Here is a 17,064-nt window from a genome sequence, read left to right as displayed (position 1 = left end):
AATGGTACTTAGGACCAGGGCTGCTTTTCTGCCTAAAGTGATAACTCCCTTCCATCTGGGGCAGTCCATTACCCTCCCTACCTTCTATCCTCCCCCTCACCCTTCCAAGGAGGAGGAGAGACTTCACCGCTTGGACCCTAAGAGGGCAGTGAGCTTCTACCTTGACAGGACAAAAGACTTTCGAGTTGACGACCAGCTCTTCGTGGGCTTTGTTGGCTGCAGGAAAGGCAGAGCGGTGCACAAGCGCACCCTTTCCAGATGGATTGTCTTGTACATCAAGATATGCTACTCTTTGGCTGGTAAGGAACCTCCAGAGGGTTTAAGGGCTCCTTCTACTAGAGCTAAGTCTTCCACTTCTGCTTTGTCTAGAGGTGTTCCTGTGGAGGACATTTGTAGGGCAGCAACTTGGGCCTCCCTCCACACTTTTGCGAAGCGTTACTGCTTGGATTCCGAGGTGAGGAGGGACGGACACTTTGCTCGTTCCGTCCTTCAGAACTTTCTGGTATAGAAGGGTGGACACCCTCCTCCGGGAGTGGGACTGCTGTGGGAATCTATTCACAAGGTGAGGAATCCACTGGCAGATGTATCCATCAGAAGAACAAGTTACTTACCTTCGGTAACGCTTTTTCTGGTGGATACAGTATCTGCCTGTGGATTCCTCTCTGACCCACCCGCGTCCCCGTTGTCCACCCTTGTATACCTACAATTCTGTGATGATTTTTCAAAAATGTATTTGTTACTGTCTAAGGCATTGTGTTATTTCTTCTGCCTTCCTATTTATTCTTCACACTGTGTGCATTGCATTGTATATTATGTACTGTGTATCCTGTGTATATATTGCTGTCAGTCCGTCCGTGTGCCTCGAAGGCACGGAAAAAAGGGCGGAACTGACGTCTTCACGCCGACCAGGTCTTCTTATGGAGCCGGTGACGTCAGCGGAGTCGCGAGCTGAGCCGTGTCTCTGTGACGTCGTCTTCGACCTCATCGGCGTGGACTGCTACAAAAGTTTCCGAATGTTGCTGGCGCAGGAGATATTCACAAGGTGAGGTATCCACAGGCAGATACTGTATCCACCAGAAAAAGCGTTACCGAAGGTAAGTAACTTGTTCATCCCATATACACAGGGCCTGAAAATTAAATGGTACTATTGGGCCTGCAGCCCTGCGTATGCCACCCACAGAAGTCTTTCAAAACTGTCTCCCACCTGCCATTGCAGCACCTGTGTGTCCCGTTTACTGCCACACTACAATGACCTGCCATTTAAAGTTACTTGAATATCCCCGTTTACTACATATAGGTCACCCTTAAGGTAGGTCCTAGGTAGCCCTATGGACAGGGTGCTGTGTAGGTAAAAGGTAGGACATGTGCCTTTATTGTGTGGCATATCCTGGTAGTAACAAACACCCTATTGCATTTTTCACTACTGTGAGTTCTTCATCTCTCACAGGTTAGCATTGGGAATTACATTTTATATTTTTCAGTGGTAATTTCTGACCTGAAAGAAGTAGCGTTGCCATGTTTGGGATAGTGGTGAGATATCCTGCTTATTGCCTCGAAATAAAAATTATTTGCGGACGATATGGTGCTGTACCTAAAGGCAGATAAAGCTGATCTATCTAATGCAATGAAAAAAATAGAAGACTTCTCTAAATTGGGAGAATATAAGATAAATCATGCAAAGTCCGAAGTTCTCCTTTTTAATTGCACTGTAGATGTATTGCCTACCACTATGCAATCGCACTTCTCTGCGAACAGACCTATAAGATATTTGGGGATGTATGTCACAGATAACATAGGAGACTTGCTCAGCATAAATTATATATCCACTCTAGATAAGTTTCGTAATCTGTTGGACAGATGGCAGAATGGTTCCATGACTATTATGGGGCGAGTAGTCTTGGTGAAAATGAGTATTCTACCATTGTTATTATTTGTGTTTACTAATGCCCAGACCAAAGTTCTGCAGTCCTTTTTCCACTCAATCAATTCATCCATTCGACATTTTATTTGACAATGTGAAAAAACAAGATTAAAACCAGAGGCCTTCAAGTTGGAATATGAGGACAGAGGGCTAGCACTACCTAACAAAGTGTTATTATCAGGCAGCATATTATTAGGCAGCGTTTATGAATTGGCTAGTGAGATCTTATTCCAATGCTTCTAGCGATGCAAACTTTTATCTAAAACTAATGGTGAAGGCATCAGAAATCAATATTTGCCCTTTCCTACTAATGCCAAGACTTCCGAAAAAATCAAGATATAAGGCACCTCGTTTGATTGTAGATAGATTTAACAGGATATGGGAAAGCTGGCAAATACAGAGGCTTCATCCGTCCCTGAAAATAGTCGAATGTAGGCTATTAGGATTGCAACCATCTCTTGATATGTGTAATAAGTGGTATAGGATAGGATACAGGAGGATTCGAGATTTCTTTTGTAATAATGAATTTATAACCTGACAGCAATTGTCTAATTTGAATCCTGTTATTAACCCTTCGTTTTTTGTTGTTGTTTTTTTCCAAATTAAAAATCTCTGTGAGGTCTTTATAATGGAGGATGAGGTCCATACAGAATTTCTCAGTTCTGCTTTTTTGTCTAAATTAGTAGGTATTGGAAATTTGTACAGACTGTTGCATCTTAAAGGCAAGGATTGAATGATATCAAAGATACTACATCGGATTGAATCCTCTACTGGGTGCAAAGTGGATATTGCACAGTGGACATTTATTAATCCCATTTTTTGAAGTTGAGGCCTTATCATGCATTTGATTTTTTGTATGTTATTATTTGGGTATATTGTATTTTATGTATGAACAGTAGCGTCATGTGTCAGTTATGATATATGTTTTTTATTTTGATTATAATTTTTATATTTATACAATGTCTTAAAAATGTCTTAGTTGTAATTGTCTTATGTTTTCTTATGTTGTCTGTATGTTATTTTCAGCCCATATGAACTACAATAAGTAATTTGAATGAAACGCATTGGCTGGTTTTTTTTCTATTTATATAACGAAAGAATAAAATTATAATTGGAAAATACATATTAGACTCCTATGGATCTCAATCTTTACTTGGTGCACCTTTCCATTTGTTGGTATTTCAAGTCTTCTGGACAGTGTTACTAAACAACGGCAGGTACCGGATAAGAAGTACACAGGAACTTGTATTGTTTGGAACTTTGATTGAGGTGCGGTCTTGTTAGTCCTCCGTTGCTTTATGTGTCTGATTGCTATTATGTCAGAGAATTACCCTGAGGCCTCCGGTGTCTGGTGCCTTGATAAGGAGCATGTTCCTGCATCATACGACTTGTACCAAAGAATGAACCATGCGGCATTGAGAGGGAGACAAGTCTAAGGCATTTTACAGGTTAGGTGAAGGAGAAATCTAAATCTCCTTCTCAGTTGATGATAAGGCCATTATTACGAGTCTGGTGGACTGTGGACCGCCAGACTCGCAGGGCGGTCTTCCGACCTCCCTATTATGAGCAGGGGGGTCGGGCCACCCTGGTACTACCGTCAGGGATCAGAGATTTCTTGCGATGTGGCAGTGGTCTTGAGGCCGAAATATGCTTGGCGGGGGTGCTGCGGCCCGCCAAGCATATTATGAGTTTCCTCACTGACAACACTTTTCATGACAGTGCGAGCACCATGAAAAGTGTGGCAGTAAGAAAACAAAGGGGACCCTACATGGCCCCCTTGTTCCTCTGTGCCATGTGGATGCACAAAGGGGGGAAGAGCATGTGCCCCAGTACCAGGACACAGGCATGCACTGCAACAGCCCATGCCGTGCAGGTACTGATTTTGGCGTTCCTATTGTGGTGCCTATTTCATAGGCACCGCCGTGGGAACACCAAAAGAACCGCCCGCAAGTCAGGAGGAAACAACTAATCTGGGGGGCTGTTCAAACATGGGTTTGGCGGTGCAGGAGCAGGGTGGTTCCACTCCCACACCACTAAACTCCTAATAAGGCCCCAAGTCAGGATTCAGGTCTCCCTCTCAGTCTCTGTTTCCCTCATATAAGAGAAGACAGTAGAGTCACAAAAAGGAACATTGCGTTCACTATAACAGGAAGAGGGAAAGAGACTAGAATCTTCAACATTCTCTTCAGAGCCATTGGCAGCTTCTCAACCTTTTTCGCAGGTGAACTTTCCAAAAGCCAGGTGCTTTCACATTGCAGACTGAGGCCTATTAAGCAGCTACAATGCTTCTCTGTGTCGGATGCCTATGCTGTGCCAAAGGTGACACTGCTGGCGCCTGCTTTGTTAAGCCACATTGCTGCAATGCAGGAGACTTTAGTCCTGCCTTCTGTTAAGTTATGGATCCCAATCCATCAATTTTGGCTTGGTTAAAGTCCGTTCTTAATTCCAGGATCTTCTTTAGTACATAGATATTAGGATTGTCCCACCCATGTGGGGGATCCCAGAATTATTTTTACCATAACTCTAAAAAGAAATGGTTAAAAGGTAAAATGTTTAAATGCATAGCCATGCATTGCAGTCTATCTAAAAATGGGATTATCAAATTTTGACTTTTTCTTCTTTTCAAAATAAGATCCAGTCGAAAAAAATAGAAATATGCAATGTTACATCGTATGCACTACATCGCATGCGATTACAATGCGCTTGTTACAACAACCGCGTTGTTACAACGCAAACCATTACATCACAAGTCGTTTCTACGACTAGCTGTAGGGGGGCGCGCTGGATTTAGGAATAGTATAATTTACTATTCCAACTCCAGCGTGTGCAACAGTAGGGAAGGTGTTGAAATAGTAAATTTTACTATTCCTTAGTTTAGCACACCCCCAACAGCAAGTCGTAGAAACGACTTGCGATGTAATGGTTTGCTTTGTAACAACGTGGTCGTTGTAACGACCGCGTTGTAATCGCCTGCGATGTAATGCATGCGATGTAAACGCTGTTTCCCAAAAAATAGTACATAAAACACCCTTGCAGCACAACTGGTTAGAGTTCCAGCTTCATTCTTGATTTCCAGAACGACGTCTGTGGCACGGTTGTTTTTGCTCTGGTTCATGTTTATGACGCCTAGGGTAACCATTCGTCCCGGATTTTCCGGTAGAGTCCTGGTTTTCAAAGCACTGTCTCGGTGTGCCAAGGCTTTCCTTAATTTTAAACAAATGTCACTGTTTTTGGAACAAAGGTCAATTCATGCTGAAAGGAGAATTGAAAGGTATGCTCTCTCTAAGTAAATTATTTCTTTCTTCCATTCAGCGCAGGAGGAGTTGGCTGCATGCATGGTGCAGCAGATAGGGAGACAGAGTGAGGATGGAGGGCAGGGGGGCTCAAGGTAGTTGTCGTGCCTTAGCTAAAATTACATATACTATTCATCTGTGTGCATGCGCAGCGTGTGTGTATTTTTTTTACAAGGATAAACAAAATCGGGACAGGCCAGACAAAAACGTAAGGCTAAAGGATTTAGACCTACTTTTAGGTCTGGTCTGTCCCGGTTTTCTCTTTTCAAAATCTGGTCACCCTAATGACTCCCCCCCCCCCCCGAATTTACAGGGAAAGGTTTCTGCAGCTTCCTAAGCAGTGCTTGGAATTTATTTGGATGTGACTCCCACAGCTTAGTGCCGTGGGAGTGATGGCATCAGACTGCCACCTCTATTTAGAGCAGAGGGTCTGATGCCCTTCTTTCTGCTCATCACTGCCATGTAAAAAATGATGGTCACAAATAGAAAAACAATGCCCCACACAACCTGGGTGAAAACTCCCACGGTGAGGGGGCATTTCTTTTTTCTTTTAGAAACAAACTCCCACTTTTGAGTGACAAAACTGCAGCGGTAGCACCCTTCACTGCTTGTGATGCAACTTCAAAGAGACTCGTTATAGTTCTTTCACAATCTCATCATTTCAGAACTGAAGCATTTTCAATATTCTATTCAACGAAGCCATAGTTGTTTCTTACTTATTATATGCAACTAACAACCATTGACAATGCCAATAATCCTGGCTTGCATATCTTAAAACCTGGTTTACCTGGTTATTTTTTTTTTTTATTTATTTATTTTTTTAAATTATTTTTATTGTAGGAATCAGTAAATCGTTACATAATCGGCCAGCATTATATATCAAGCCGGAGCATTGAAACACAACCCTCCGTCCCCCCCCGGAAGTTGCTTACACAGCCATTCAGCCCACAACCCTGGGGTCGGGCGGCGAAATTCAATGGGGGCTCAGGAGGATGTCGAGGTTGGCCCGGAGGAACCGTTGTCCGTCATCTGCTTTTCCAAACAAGCCTATAACTCCAAAAAGAACACCCCACCCTCGAAACACCCCAATCCCAGGAAAACCCTCGCCCCCCCCCCCCCGCCATCAGCGCGCGGCATCAACCGCAACCGGATCTTCTAGAGGACCCATGGGGAAAGCAATAGAGCTGAAAAGTGCAATCGTCTATCGGGACTCGGGGCGAGCCGCTTCCTCACGTTCAGCATCGCTGGGGGCGCAATAATCCCTAAGGGCCTGCACTAACATCTCCCACTCCAGCGCTGCCTCCTCGGCCTTCTCGTTACGCTGCCTCCAAGCTAGCTGGTATCTGAGCGTACTCTCCCCCGCCGCCCACTTCAAAAGTTCGCTGTGCCACCGGCTTCCCGTCGGGCCGGCCCGTGCCTTCCAGTTCCTGGTCACCTCTCGTTTAGCAAGGAGCAGCCCTAAATCAATGAATTTACTAGATATTTTATTCTTGGGGGTATGAGGGAACCAGTGCAGGAGACCCACCGCTGCATCCAACGATAGGGATCTCCCCGTCGTCTCCTCCAGGGTCTTCCCCACTTCCTCCCAATAGGCTGACAATCCCGGGCAGGCCCACAGCATGTGGAGAAGGTCCGCCTCCTGGGCCGGGCACCTGGGGCACTCCGCCGAGGCCGTAGCAAAATATCGCCTGATTTTCACCGGGGTCAAATATGCTCTATGGAGCACGTAATAGTGGACTAATTGAAAGCGGGCGTGGCGTGTGCCCTTCCAGGCTCGCCGCACCAACTGAGCCCAGGTCGTCTCCGGGATCTCCTTGCCAATGTCCTCCTCCCAGCGGTTTCTCAGGGTGGTGAGGGGAGCCAGCCCCTCATTGAGCAGTCTACCGTAAAGGCAAGTGACCGCCTTTACCGTGCCCGCGGACATCATCACGTATTGGCACACCGGGGATAAAGGAGGTTCCTCCTGCCCGGACCGCCAGTGCGCCTGGATCGCTCGAACAAGGGCCGAGTGCAGCAAAAAGTCGCCGCGGGGAATCCCGAAGCGATCAATAAGCTCCTGGAATGGCAAGAGCGTCCCGTCCTCGTATAGATCACCGATGAGCTGCAGACCGGCGTCCTCCCAGGTCGCCAACCGCGACCAATCACCCCCATGGGGCAAAGCCGTTAGCATCCCCAGCGGTATTTCGGGTGCATACGGTGTTCACAGGTGGCCCCGGGCGTGAGCTCGGTTCCAGCACAGGCGAACGGTCCGCTCCTCCATTGACAAGTCCTGCAAGGCCAATCGTTGTCTCATCACTATGAAGGAGAGAACATGCCTGGCCATGCCCGTTCCCCTCCTGTCCTCGGGGCCCCGGAACTCCCGGGCGATCTCCTGGGTGAAGGCCTGGAGCTGCACCGCTAAATAATACTTTTCGAAGTCCGGCACCGCAAGCCCACCCTCCTCCTTCGGCCTCATCAGGGTCTTGAGGGCCACCCGCCGGCGGCCCGAACCCCAAAGGAATCCGACTACCATTGACCGTAATAGTCGAAACGTGGTCGGTGGGATCCAGATCGGTAGTGTCCGGAAGTAATATAACAACCGGGGAAGCGCCACCATTTTAAGCAGAGCAATCCGCCCTGCCACCGAGAGCGGCAGCGTGGCCCAAAAGCCCATACTGCCTCGAAGTGCTCGGATGCCCCGGGCAATGTTCCCATCGAGGAGGCCAGAAGGTTCATGGTAGACATACACCCCTAGATATTTGAAGCAATCGGGTTCCCATCTAATCTCCCTACTTAAAGCAGGTGTAGGGGTTCCCCTGCGGATCGGGAAAAGACAAGTCTTAGTCCAATTCACTCGGAGGCCCGAGACCTCCCCAAACTCCGTGAGCGCCGTCGCAGCCCCATGTAGGGCAGCGAGCGGGTCTTCTAGGAAGAGCAACAGGTCGTCTGCATATAGTGAGACGTAGTGCGGGCCCGACAGAGTCCACAGGCCCGTGTAATAGGCTCCCGACCGGAGATGCAGCGCAAGAGGCTCCACCGCCAGCGCAAAGAGCAGTGGGGATAACGAGCAGCCCTGCCTCGTGCCCCGTTCCACCGGGTATCGTGAGGAAATCAGCGGTCCCGTCCGAACCCTGGCTGACGCCGAGGCGTACAGAACCCTTGTCCATCTGACGAAACCCTCCCCGAGGCCGAACCTCCGCAACACAGTGCAAAGGTAGTCCCATTCCAGGCTATCAAAAGCCTTCTCTAAGTCCACTGATAGGACAACCGGGCACGGGGCGTCCACAAGCGGTTCCCCAAGCAAGCGGCACAACCTGCGAATGTTCATGGTCGTGTTACGCCTGGGGATAAAGCCAGCCTGGTCCTCATGCACCAAGGAGCTCATGTGTCCGAGCAGCCTCGTGGCCAAGATGCTGCTCAGAATTTTATAATCCACCGTTAGCATCGATAAGGGACGGTAAGACCCCGGATCGGATGAGTCCCTGCCGGGCTTGAGGAGCGGGACCACCAATGCCTCACACATCGAGCCTGGAAGACGCCCCAGCCTCCTCGCCTCCCTGTATACCACCAACAACCTAGGGGCTAGGAGATCGGCATAGGCCGTATAGAACTCTACAGGAAGCCCGTCCAGGCCCGGGGTCTTATTTCTCGCCATCTTTTTAATGGCGCTACGGATCTCTCCCAGTTCTATGTCGGCCCCCAAGGCTTTCGCCACATCCTGCTCCATTGTTCGAATCTCTAGAGGCCGCAAATAGTTATCGAGCAGGTCAGGGTCTCGGGCAGAGCGACTGCGGTACAAACGCTCATAGTATTGCCGGTAGCAGCTCAGAATCGCAGGCTGAGTATACACCTGGGTTCCGTCTGCCCTACGCATGGACGTCGTCAGTGAAGACTGCCGCGTAGGGTTGGCCAGCCATGCCAACAGCGCGCTCGACCTATCCCCCTCTGCGATGGACCGAACCGTATAGGCCTTATAGTCAAAACAGCGGAGCCGTTCGACCTCCGCCGCCACCGCCTCCTTCGCCTCCGCCGTGCGTGTCTGTAAGTCTGGGTGCCCTGGGCGGCGTAATTCCAACTCGCGGAGTTTCCGATCCGCTGTCTCCAGGTCTGCGAGGATAACTCGCCGCACACCGACCTGTTTAGAAATGCAGTACCCCCTCACCACCACCTTAAAAGCGTCCCACTCCAACGCTCTCGAGCTCGCGGTGCCACCGTTGGACGCAAAGTACTCTGAGATCGTGTCACCTAGGTCCGCCCCGAAGACACTGTCCTCAAGGGTCTCGGGGCGCAATTTCCAGGTGGGCACCGCAGGTACCCCGGGAAACCAGCGAAGGTCCAACAGGAGGGGGTTATGGTCAGAAATGGTTCTGGTTAAATATTCAGACCGGACCGCCGCCGAGACCAATTCGGGCGAGCCAAGAAATCCGTCCAGTCGAACGTGCAATTCATGGAGGCTCGAGAAGTAGGAGTAGTCCCTAGCTGTGGGGTGTTGCGCCCTCCAAATATCCGTTAGACCCCAGTGAGTCTGCCAGTCCCGACGATCCCTGGCCAAGCGACGAACCGGAGAATCAGGGAGGGGTGGGTGCGAGCGGTCAATGTCTACATCCACTACGGAATTGAAATCTCCACCCAGCAGGATGGGCCCGGAGAAGCAGTGGGCCAACGAGCCCGATAACCTGGAAAGGAAGGCAGCCTGGTCGACATTAGGAGCATACACACAGCAAACGTTTAGGTCTCTCCCTCCCAAAGTCCCTGAAATGGCCACATAACGCCCCTCTGGATCTATCACTGTGTTCGTGACCTGGAAGGGGACCCCAGCCCTAACCCAGATCAGCGCCCCTCTGGCATACGCGGAGTACGAGGTGCAAAAGACCTGCCCTCTCCATCTACGCTGTAGCGCCGCCCCTTCCGCCTTGTTCAGATGGGTTTCCTGTAGCAGCGCCATTTGTATCCCCCTACGCACTAAGTAAGCGTGGACCTTGTGACGCCTGGACATAGTATGAAGCCCCCGCACGTTCCAAGTAACACATTTCAGATTGGCAACCTCAGCCATTGTCCCATATCAGTCTCGCAAAGTCTCCCCATCTGGGTCCCAACCATAAAAGGACATCGATCCTCACAGCACTGATGGCGGCCATTTTCCCCAACCAAAACTGAACAGCCCAAATATTAATCAACTCCCCATCCACCCTCCCCAGAACAGGACCCAAATAGCACCATCTAGTTCCCATCCAAACCACACTCTCCAACAACCCACTATACCCTACTAATCCTGCAGTCGCCACCGCAGGAAGGCCTTAAGGGCCAGGTGCGGGCCGGACGGAGGCAGTGGGCCCTCGTCGCCCAGGCCACCAGGACTAGAGCCAGCCCAAAACAGTGTCACGAAAAAAAAAACCCTCGGGGCAAGTCCAGGGCACCCCACCCTCCCTACCCCAGTAGACAGCAACTCTTACCGACACCCGCCATCCCCCCGCCGGGCCCCCACCCAAAATGAAGAAGCGCACCCCGTTACCCCTGTCCATCCAGTATGTCCTCCACCGATTGTGGTGTGATCTCCGGCGTATGGCCACTGTCCGGCACAGATCCCTCGGAGTCCGTTGAACCCCCCTCGTCACCCGGGACCGCTTCCTCCGCAGTGGCATCGTCCCGCGACCCAGACAGCGCCGTCAGCACCTCCAGCACTCCCCTCCGCTCCGTCAATGTCTCTACAGTTGAGGGACCTCCCGGTCGGCCCCCACGACCTCGAGTCCTCCTGGATCTCCGCCTCTGCCCCGGCTCTGCCATCCGTCGAGGCGAGGAGCCGGGTCCACCTTTCCCCGCTCTATAGAGTTCGAGCCAGTGACAAACGTCCTCTGGGGTGTCGAAGAACTGGGTTTTGTCATCGACAATTATGCGGAGCCTCGCCGGGTAGAAGAGCGAGTACTGGATGCCCTCGCTCCGGAGCTCGCGCTTGACCGCCAGGAAGGAAAACCGTCTGCGTTGAGTTTCATAGGTGTAATCCGGGAAGATGTTCACCTGGCTGTTCGCCACTTTGAATGGTCCATTATGTCTGGCGGCATTAAGGATGAGGTCCCTATCCCTGAAGTGCAACAACCGCGCCACCACCGGCCGCGGGGCACGGCCCTGCTGCGGTGGCCTCGCCGGGACTCTATGGGCACGCTCCAGGGTGTAGAAGGAGGACAGACCCTCCGGGGCCACCGTGTCTCGGAGCCAGGCCTCCAGATACGCCACCATGTCGCCATCCTCAACCTTTTCCGGCAGGCCCACCACACGAATGTTGTTCCTCCTGTTACGGCCTTCCGCATCCTCCGCTCTCTGTTTGAGGACCGTAATCCGGGATAAAGCATCCTTCACTTCCGCGGCCAAGGTTCGCTGTGCTGGCTCCAAGGTTTTCACCGAGCCCTCCACTTCCTTGACCCGGTCCGACAGCTTGCCGTGGTCCGCTCTAAGGAGACCCAGGCTCGTCGCTACCTGGGCAATGTCCTGCTGGAGGGCCGAGCGCGTGGTCGCTATTGCCTCCAAAACGCGGTCAAATTGCTGCTGCAGTGGTGCACCGCCGGCATCCTCTGGGCCCCCGCGTTCCTCCTTGTCCTGGGTCTCCAAGTCCGAGACGACCGGGGCAGTCCCTTTGGTGCCTCTAGGTTTCCCCATGTCGCCGGCCGCTCTCCGTCCGGGTCCCGGAGCAGGCGTCCCCGCGTGCCGGCACCGGCTACGACTCCCTCGGGTGCTAGGCCTCAGGTCGAGTGCCGGAGATCCCCGTCTCCAGGGTCCGTTGGATCGTCCCAGCCGCGGCCCGTGCCACCACCGTGTCGTCCGGGGGCACCGAGGAGGAGGCGGAGACAATCGTCGCCAGGCCGGGCAGGCCCACACGGCCGACAGAGCCCCGGAGTGAGTGTCACCAGCTCTACCGGACGACTCGCGGCCCCAAAGGGTTGCACCTCCCATGGGAGAGGGTCAGCCAGGAGAAAGTAGCCAAGTGCGATGTAGGGAGTGGGGCCACCGTCGGGATCTCCAGTTGTCCCCGCGTGGGATCCGCTATGGTGTGGGCATCCGTTCATCCGAGTGCAATCCCCATTAAAAGAGACCACTCTGACCGATGTCTGGCTCCAACCCCCAGCGGGAGATGGCCGAGCAGGGGGTGCCCCGCCGTCAGCGACGATCCTCCAGTCTATCGGATCCGGCCAAGGGGACAAAGAAGTCCGGGCGCCATGTTGGGTCACACTCCGCAGTTCCCCCAACTGCGATTTTCGCCGGGTCACCGCTCGTGCCGATCGCGCCGGGGGCCCCGGCAGGTCTCCGTCGGGCCGGTCACCAAAATGCGGGGGCCGGGGTGCCCCGCAGCCGTCGATTTACAGGATAATCACGGGCTCAGTCCCGGAGCCGAGCTCTCAGGCGACCATCAACATCGGCGCCCAAGCCACGCCCTCCTGGTTTACCTGGTTATAGTATAAAACAGCACGTGTGAACACCTTGAAATCTTTGTAGACAAAGATTTTTAACAAAAGCAAGCGAGGGTCGATTGAAACTTCTTTAGATCCCCTCAGGGTTAGAGATGGCTGGTTGTCATATATCATTTTTTAATCAATTCAAAAAGAGGCGAACAAGCAGATGAAAGCCACGTCTTTCCAGCAAAGTACAGCTGCATTGGTAAAACGTAAACATTACCATTACGTTCTCCGCGTTACACTTCTGTCATGCAAACCGCTTTCTTGGGCGAGATGTTTTCGGCTTCATTATAAAATCGAATTTATACAGGCAAATTCTGATGGATACTTCTGCCTGTGGATTCCTCACCTTTTGAATACCCCCTGCACCAGCATTCCACGGGAAAATTCTTTCCTAGCTCCCCCACGTCGACGAGGACGTCACAATGGACCGGCTCCGCTCGCGGCACCGTATGACGTCATCGGAGCCACAAAAGGGCCTTGTCGGCGTGCTTACGTCTGTTCCCTTTTTGCCGCGCCGTTGAGGTCAACGTGGTTTTTTTTCAGGGCTCTCCATTTTCATCGTGGAAAACTTTGTATCTTGTAGTTTGTCGAAATGGCTACTTCTAGGAAGACGGGATTCAAACCCTGCAGGGAGTGTGGCGGACACATGTCTATCACGGATCCGCATGATGACTGCCTGTGGTGTTTTTCCTCGGACCACGATGTCGAGGAATGCAGGAGTTGCAGGAAGATGAATCCTAAGGCTATCAAAGAACGTGAAGCCAAATTGTTTATGGCGAAGGCCAAGAAGGAAAAGAGAGGTAGGAAGAGGGCGAAGTCTTAGTCTTCTCACACTTCGAGGTCAAAGAAGCATAAGAAATCCAAGAGGAGACATACCTCTCGACATCGTTCTTCGAAGGCCAGAGTCTCAAGGTCGAGTTCGAGGTCGCCGACTCCAGCTGAGCGACCTCGGAGAAGGGACTTCATCTCTCCTACTCCTTCTCCTCAAGCGACGTCGGTACCATCTCCGGCTGCGGCGTAGCATATTTCAGAGGCTTCTTCGCTTCATGAAGAATCACCGGCTCCAGCGACGTCACCGGCTCCGGGAGGGTCCTCTCCAGGCCGCGTGTCTTCACCTGTGCCGGCACCGACTCCGCAGGCTCCAGTGCGACCTCAGGTGACTCCCCTACAGGAAGGTACGAATCAATATCCTCCTTTACCTGCTCCTGGGGCTGACTCTTCGCATTTTCTCAATGCGATGTTTGGTTTATTTACAAGAGCCTCGACTCCATCTCGTACGCCTTCGGGCCCCGTGGGTCCTCAGGCATTCAACTTTGGTGGGCCTCAGTTTTTATCCCCAGGCACCTTTTATGCCATCGACTCCGGCTTGGCATTTCCCGGCGCCGAGATAGTCTATTCCGGCTCCCCGGACTCCTTCAGCTGCTGAGTCTGCTCCACCTCGGATTCGATCGACGTCGCGGTTCGATGTCGAGGCTCCTCTAACGACGCCGCTGGTGTCTTCTCCGGCGCCGCGTGTGGCTCCACCGATGTTGTTGCCTAAGCAACGCTCTAGGAGAGAAGCTCAGAGATTACTTGAGGAGGAGGAGGAGTATTTGCATGAACAAGAGAAAGGAGAAATTGTGGACTCTGTGGATGAGTTTGAAGGCCTTCAGGAAGCTAGTGGCCTAGATACTTCCCGTGAGTATGATTTACCATCTGCAAGTGGTTGTGTTGTGCAGGACGTTGTACCTTATCATGTTGTCATAAAGAAGGCAGCTGACTTATTGGGCCTTAAACTTCCCTCTGCTGAGATTAAGTCCAACATACTGACGGAACTTTTGAGCACTTCTTCTTCAACTTCTGAGCCCCTACTTCCGTTCACAGAGGCCTTAACAGATCCAATTCTGGAGGTGCGGCAGAAGCCTTTGTCTGCTCCGGCTGTATCTCGTTCTGTCTCGAGAAGATACAAGCCTGCACCTGGTGATCCGGCTTTTTTGTCATCACATCCGACACGGGAGAGTCTAGTTGTCCAAGCTTCTTGCTCAAAACAGTCTTCTGGTGCTTTTCCTACCATTTTGGGTGACAGGGACACGAAAAAGACGGAGCAAGCTGCGAAGAAGGTGTTTTCTTCTGCAAGTATGGCTCTAAAGTCAACTTATGCGACTTGCCTTCTTGGACAATATATACATGCATTGATGGCCTCTGTTGTTCAATTAGCTCCTAAGTTGCCTGAGGAGGGTCGTGCCAACTTCTTGGAAGTCCTTTCAGATTCGCAGGCCGCAGCACGACAAGTGATTCAGCCAGGCATGGACACTGCTGACTCTGTGGCTCGTGTTATGGGGTCCTCTGTGGCTCCAAGGAGACAGGCATGGCTCAAGTCTTCAGGGTTTTCGGATGTTGAACAATCAACCTTGTTGGATTTGCCCTTTGATGGGTCAAGGCTCTTTGGTTCTAAGGCGGACTCAGCCTTGGAATGTTTCAAAGATAGTAGAGCCACCGTAAGATCTTTAGGCCTCCAGGTGCAGTCTAGAGGTTATGGATACAAGAGATATCGGGGCTTTGGCAGATCTGCTTCCTTTCGTGGCCGCCAACAATTTCAGCAGTGCCATCAACAGCAAAATCCCTTGTACAAATCGTACAGAGGGAAGAATAAGAGAGGCCTCAAGGGTGCAAATCTTCAACAGGCCTTTTCCTCTTCCTCTACCTCCCCTCCTGCCACCGTTGGTACATCAGAAAAGCAGTTCTGGATTCCCCATCTTAGAACATGTTAGTCCAGTTGGAGGTCGGGTGTCCCACTTTCTACAAGATTGGAGACTGATCACATCAGATCGTTGGGTCTTGAATCTTGTAGAAAATGGGTACGCCCTTCCATTTTTGGAGTTTCCTCCTCCTTACCCTCCTCACCAGGGTGGTTGTTCAGAAGACCACTTGCTGCTTTTGCAGCAGGAGGTTCTTACATTACTCCAAAAAGGTGCGATAGAGGTTGTTCCGGAGCAGGAAAGGGTTCAGGGTTGTTACTCCCGATACTTCCTGATCCCCAAAAAGGATGGTCGCTTGAGACCAATCTGGGACCTCAGGATTTTGAACCATTACCTCAGGCAGGAAAAGTTCTAAATGTTGACCTTGGCTCAGGTTCTCCTTGCACTGCAACAGGAAGACTGGATGGTGTCCATCGATCTGTAGGATGCATATTTTCATCTTCCCATCCTGAAGTCGCATCGGAAGTATCTCCGGTTCACGGTGGGATCACAACATTACCAGTTTGCGGTTCTTCCATTCGGTCTCACTTCCGTGTCTCGAGTCTTTACAAAGGTGATGGCAGTGGTAGTGCCTGATCTCAGAAGGTCAGGGGTTCCTGTTTTCCCCTACCTGGGCGACTGGCTGTTGAAAGCGGAGTCCTTTGAAAGTAACAAGGACCCCCTGTAGAATATTTAGGTCAATTCCTAGGACAGGGCAACAAAGACAATGAAAAGTATATTCCTAGGCAATCAAAATTGATACAAATGTCAGCCGCTAGATAAGTTGATATAAAGCCAGAACAGCAACTGTTAGTGTTTTATATATAAAAAAACATATAACCAAAACACAATACACTTTCTAAAAAAAGACACGTTTTTTATATAAAAATGTTTCAAAAATTCTTAACATAATACAGAATAAAATACAAATACAATAACAGAAAAAGAGGTTTTTCACTGAACACAATATTAAATAAGAAAGATAAAAAACAAATATAAACATTCAAAATACATAAAATTGCGGCAATAGATTGTCTTTTAGAAAGTGTATTGTGTTTTGGTTATATGTTTTTTTATATATAAAACACTAACAGTTGCTGACAATAAAGAGATGATTTTTAATTTCATCGCTATATGGTACACTGGCTTTTATTAAAAGTTTTTCTACCGTTCTGGCTTTATATCAACTTATCTAGTGGCTGACATTTGTATCAATTTTGATTGCCTAGGAATATACTTTTCATTGTGTTGAAAGCGGAGTCTCCAGAGTTGGTTTCACGCCAATTGCGAGTGACAACGCAACTGTTGTTCAAGTTGGGTTTTTTGATAAATGTACCCAAATCTCAACTGGTGCCTTCTCAGCGCAGCCTGTTCATAGGGGCAATACTGGACACTTCTGTGTGTCGGACATTCCCGCCTCTGCAGAGGATTCTCGACATACAGGAAATGATTCCTTTATTTCACGATGGAGCAGTTGTTCCAGTCCTGAAGGTTCTTCGCCTGCTCGGTCTGTTTGCTTTCTGCATTCTGTTGGTCAACCATGCACGCTGGCACATGAGGGCACTCCAGTGGTGCCTCCGCAGGCAGTGGTATCAGCAAAACGGAGATCTCGGGGAGAATATCAGAGTCTCCAGAGAAGCTGCAGCAGAGCTGTCTTGGTGGAGTATGCAGGGCAACCTGTCTCAAGGAAAGCTCTTTCTGCCTCC

Source organism: Triturus cristatus, chromosome 12 (assembly GCF_964204655.1).
Source record: "Triturus cristatus chromosome 12, aTriCri1.1, whole genome shotgun sequence".
NCBI lineage: Eukaryota > Metazoa > Chordata > Amphibia > Caudata > Salamandridae > Triturus > Triturus cristatus.
The sequence above is the reverse complement of the archived record's forward strand: the minus strand, read 5'-3'. Positions refer to the sequence as shown.